The 5,736-nt window shown below is 39.0% G+C and overlaps 1 long non-coding RNA gene across 1 annotated transcript; it reads right to left on the bottom strand.

The window, feature by feature from the left end:
- Positions 1-1,348: 1,348 nt before the first annotated feature.
- Positions 1,349-5,058, bottom strand: LOC311034667. The gene is made up of 3 exons (XR_014599611.1): positions 4,781-5,058; positions 4,508-4,619; positions 1,349-1,740 (listed from the first exon to the last, which is right to left on the bottom strand). It is a non-coding gene; the product is annotated as an uncharacterized lncRNA (long non-coding RNA).
- Between the last annotated feature and the right edge of the window lie 678 nt (positions 5,059-5,736).

The raw sequence follows: 5,736 nt of genomic DNA, 5'->3' as shown, positions 1-5,736 counted from the left end.
GTAGCCCCCCGAAACTCTAGTACCACATAATCACTTTTGGCAATACTTACAATTGAGACACCTTTTGGTGAAAACCTCGGCTATTTTCAAATGTTTTGCCTCTTTCTTATATTACTTGACGATTTGACCAATGTATGACCACTTTTTATAGTACAGTTTGTTGATTACTTTTGATGCAGTAATGGCATTTGTTTTAAGGTAGTAAAAAGGTCTTAAAAGTCCTTAAATTGTCACTTCACTGTCATCTGGGGAACCCTCCAAAATCATGTGAGGACCCCCCTGGTGGTCCCGACTCACAGGTTGAGAACCACTGCTTTAGCTGAATGGACTCAGACAGACTGCCCTCATGTTAGGTATAGGAGGCTTTTGGTCAAGGACTGTAAGCCTCCTTGTGGTACACCTCTCAACTGGCCGCTCACGAGCGACTGTCACACAGGTTTCTTAACAGGATGGACAAGTATGATCTAAAATGGGGACACATTATCACTACACATGCCGGGACTCTGATGGCGTTTCCAGCTCTATTTAAGCTACAGTACATCTATTGGAAAAGGTTTATTAGATAACTTATTGTCTGGGGTTTTGACTGAGGTGGAATGCTGTATGCTTCTGTGCACTTTTCAGTTTCTATTTTTTGTACGTTTTGTGTGAGGTGTGTATTTTGGTGTCTGTGTTGTTTGTTGATGTTGATGTATGTGTATGTTGTTATACCTGAGACAATTAATAAAGTTCTAATCTTAAAGAAAAGTCTCTAAATCTAAAGTCCATGTTAAAATGAGTTATATTAGTTATTTAAAAGGATCCATTTCAGTGAAATGTAACTTTCCGTTGCATTTGTTGAGCTTATTATTATTATTTTATTTTACACAAATCCTCCTTTTTACTATTTTTTGTTCCTTTTGTCTATAATATGATTTTTAGTTCATGATTAGCATGCCCTTTCTCTTGGCTTGAGCCGCTGCCCCTCAAACTATCTGCATACAGCCATGTTAATTAGTCTGAGTGGAGGACAGCTACAGTAACTTTCTCACTCAAAATATGTGTTAATGTGTAGCCTCTTGCATTAAATTAGAGAATAGTATTAATATTATTTATTGCTAATTGATTGAAATCAAAGTTGAGTTCAATCAATTCATAAAAATATAATCTGGCACAGGACATTCCAGTGAGTTAGCGTCAAAAAGTTAATTACATTAGTTAAACAAGTAAATGTTCCCAAATTGCCCATGGGTTAGCATTCTATTGTTCCAAAAGTGCCCTTGTGTTACCAGTCAAAATACATTGTAATATATTCCATGTGTGCCTTGGGGGTTCTCTATCAAGAAAAAGAAAAAGACAGAACAACATACTTTTTCCAAGCATTTTATTAATATACCCTATAGTGGCTGTATACATTACATAACATTTTCAAAAATAAAAAAAGTGCAGAAGAATGAAGTAATGAAGCTGCCACTTCACGCAGAACTTGAATTTGCTGACATTTACCTATTACAGTAAAATATGAGCAAAATAGATCTCAAAATAAAATGTATAAACAACATTTGCTCACTATATGTAACAGATGGGGAAGAAAAGAACAGAAAAAACATAATTTAAAATGTTGTCTTTTTAAAAAGCTTTTTTCTTTTAATCCTGTGGGCAGATTGCTACTACTGAATGCCATCCAGAATCTTCATGGTCCTCTGGACCCAACGGAGATTAGGGTCCATGCAGAACGTTTTATTCATCAGTGAGATCACACTGTGCAAAAAAACAAGAACATAATATAGCTGCAAGCAGCGATAATACGGGGCCAGTGAGAGAGAGACAGACAGACAGACATGGAAACTGGAGAGAGAGAGAGAGAGAGAGAGAGAGAGAGAGAGAGAGAGAGAGAGATGGAAACTGGAGAGAGAGAGAGAGAGAGAGAGAGAGAGAGAGAGAGAGAGAGAGAGCCATGGAAACGGAATAGATTGAAGAGAGACATGGAAACGGAATAGATTGATGAGCGAGAGAGAGATGGAAACAGAATGGATAGATTGGACATCTCAACCTATTGCCATTAACAGGAATCGAACTCTCAACCTTCGGACTAGGATAAGGATAATTCCTTTTAACAGGTCGTTCATGAAAGTCCTTGTGGTCTCGTTTCCAATGAGAACCTGTGAGCAATTAGAGGTTAAGAGTCTTGCTCAGGGACAAATTTCATTTCATCGACGCATATGCTGGGATGGCCTGGAATCGAACCTGGGGCAACCAGGGCCTCTGGTTCCCTAGGCGTGCTCACTAACCACCCAGCTATGGCCGCCCCATGATAGGTTAATAGGCTGCAACACTACCTATAGTGCTATAGCTTTGTCCAGGCTGATGTTGTCTGTTGAAGATCATAAACTCTTGCCTTCTGTCATGAACCAAGCCAACACTAAGATCGCTCGTTCACAAACCATTTACCAATAGAGAAATTGTATGTCTCCTCGCTACCGAAAACAGTGAAAGCAGCCGATCTACAAGCTCAGAAACACGTTGCTATCTGAAAAGTTTTGAGATTGTAGATCGGCTATTTTCAGAATGAAGTATGTCATACATTGAGAAATCGTACTCTCAAATAAGCATTTCAGGTTATCTTTACCATTTGCACATGTATTCATTGATACAGTCATGTTGTTTGCAATTCAACTTAAATTAAGTCTGCATCAAGTGAGGCTTGAACTGGCGACCTTGAGATTGTGAGGCACTCATTTAAGGGAGACGCCATTGGACCAACAGACAAGGAACTATGAAAAAGGAGATTACACAGATGATACAGTTTCACGCAAATAGCTGAAAAATCCTGGGTTTAAGTGTTTTTCAAACTGCTCAAAATTGCGGACAATCTACGGGCGGAGCTTACTGGTCAAAGCGATAGATGTGTTCCTCATGAGTCAAGGCACATGTGTAAGCAAGTTTCACGACTTTCGGCCAAACGAGGCATGACTTATGCCTGTTTAAAGTCTGCCTTTTCAAAAAATTGCTATAGCGCCCCCTTTTGGCCAATTGGAGTGAGATTGGTTTCAGTGATATTTGGAATGACCCTGTACATTTCTGCCAAGTTTCAAAGAAATGTGAGTCTGCATGTATGTTTTAGGCACAGATGAATAATTTTCATAAAACTGTAATAGTTAAAATCTATCTCCTCCTGGGATTTTTGAGCAATCTGCACGAAACATTTTACACATGAACTTTGGACCACTGCCTACAAAAATTTCCAACGGATTTTCCATAAGTGAAAAAATGCAGAAGTTAGGAGCCAATGACTGTTTTTCATATAATTCAAAATGGTGGGCGATCTAAAGGTCAGAGGTCAAAAGTCAGACCACGAAAGTTGTCGGGCATGAAGAGACGCATGTGTGTATCGAAGTTTCATGGTTGTAGGTCAAACAGGGCATGAGTTGTACCTGTTCAAAGTTGGCACTTTCAATTGAGTGCTATAGCGCCACCCTTTGACGAATGAGTGTGAGAATTATTTCTTGGTAGTTTTTCATGAGCATCTACCATATGGCCGAGTTTCGTAAAAAGCGTATGCACGGTTAAGCCAGAACTGGCAAAAACAAGTATTTTTCAAACTGCTCAAAATTGCGGAAAATCTAAGGGCGGAGCTTAATGGTCAAATCGATACGTGTGTTCCTCATGAGTCAAGGCACATGTGTAAGCAAGTTTCACGACTTTCGGCCAAACGAGGCATGACTTATGCCTGTTTAAAGTCTGCCTTTTCAAAAAATTGCTATAGCGCCCCCTTTTGGCCAATTGGAGTAAGATTGGTTTCAGTGATATTTGGAATGACCCTGTACATTTCTGCAAAGTTTCAAAGAAATGTGAGTCTGCATGTATGTTTTAGGCACAGATGAATCATTTTCATAAAACTGTAATAGTTAAAATCTATCTCCTCCTGGGATTTTTGAGCAATCTGCACGAAACGTTTCGTACTTGAACTTTGGACCACTTTCTACAAAAATTTCCAACGGATTTTCCATAAGTGAAAAAATGCAGAAGTTAGGAGCCAATGACTGTTTTTCATATAATTCAAAATGGTGGGAGATCTAAAGGTCAGAGGTCAAAAGTCAGAGTGTGAAAGTTGTTAAGCATGAGGAGACGCATATGTGTATCCAAGTTTCATGGCTGTAGGTCAAACAGGGCATGAATTGTACCTGGTCAAAGTTGGTATTTTCAATTGAGTGCTATAGCGCCACCTTTGGACGAAAGATTGTGAGAATTATTTTTTGATCGTTTTTCATGACCATCTACCATATGGCCGAGTTTCGTAAAAACCGACAGCGCGGTTCAGCCAGAACTGCGAAAAGTGGCAGAAGAAGAAGAAGAAGAAGAAGAAGAAGAAGAAGAAGAAGTGACAGAATAATGCGAATAACAATACGTGTCCAGAGCAGAGCTCTGGCCCCGTAATTAACGTCACAGTTGATAGACGGTGGTTTGTGAATTGAAAATGCGTAAATACAATAAATATTATATGTTTATGTTTTACTCCAACGCTTACACAATTGCTGCTCTTGGGCACCTTTGATCAGTTCTGTAATAAGACGTCAGGAACTGTCTGCCAATTTTCAGTGGGTAGAATGAGAAACAGCAGTTATCAGGGCCATTTCCATCTGCGTACAAATATATTTGTTGATATAAAAGTTGCTTTTTATAACATATAACTGAAGACATAAATGATATAGTACTATAAGTGTTATAAACACTTTGGTTGAGAAAATTAAAAAAAAATAAGTTAGTCATAAGGACACTAAAAACATGTATGTTAACTTACTGTTGGCTGTCACAGAGCAGTACAGAGCAGCTCCTATCAGGATGTAAAGCATGACAATGTGACGGCTTCCCATGGTCGCAACTTCTGCAGAGAATGATTGATGGATATAGTCCTTTCTGATATGTATCAAGTGCAACTGCAAGTGGAGGGAGGTGGGATGGATGGATGGATGGATGGATCAAGGGCTGGAGACCAAAAACAACAGCTCTCTTCAGCCACTACAGGAGGTGTCTAAATAAAAGACAGTTCGTTCTGATATTTATCAAGAGCAAAGTGCTACTGCAAGAGGAGGGAGATGGGCTGTCGTGGTCACTGGGGACGAAAGAGGTTTTACGTGACATATCTATTTTCCACTCAGCTTCAAAAGACAACAGAAGTATAAGAAACCCCCATATCTCATAAAGGAAACGCATGTGGTTAATCACACACATGCTTGTATTCTTTATTGATGCATCTCTGCTTATATCTCTGATTATACTCAGCATGACAGAGTGAAATGCTAAGGGACAGCAGAAATAGCTGGTCTTTTGTTTCAAAGGATGTTAGGACAGAGGACATTAAAAGAGCTACAGAAATAATTGTAATGACAAATAAAGAGGCAACAAAATATTGTTCTTGTTGAATATGTATACTGTAGCTTTTTAGTTAATGAAACAATAACACACATACATGTTTTTGATTTCTTCCTCATATTCCGAAAACCCAAATTGATAAAGAAATTTTCCTTCCGACAATAACAATTCACCCTGAACCCGGAAAATAACTGGATACAAGGCAAATATGGATTTCCTGAAGATCCAAGTGATCAAAAACTCATGTCAGCTTGTAGAGCTGCTATTTTCGGTGAAGAGAAATTTGATGTACAAGGAGAAAAGGAGGGGGACAAGTTGGGCCTGCGGGACCTCGCTAAGTTGAATTGCAAGTGATGCGTTGTATCTCTTTCATGAGGCACAAAT

The sequence above is a fragment of the Gymnoscopelus microlampas genome (assembly GCF_963454915.1).
Source record: "Gymnoscopelus microlampas genome assembly, chromosome: 19".
In the NCBI taxonomy this organism is placed as follows: Eukaryota; Metazoa; Chordata; class Actinopteri; order Myctophiformes; family Myctophidae; genus Gymnoscopelus; species Gymnoscopelus microlampas.
The sequence above is the reverse complement of the archived record's forward strand: the minus strand, read 5'-3'. Positions and strand labels throughout refer to the sequence as shown.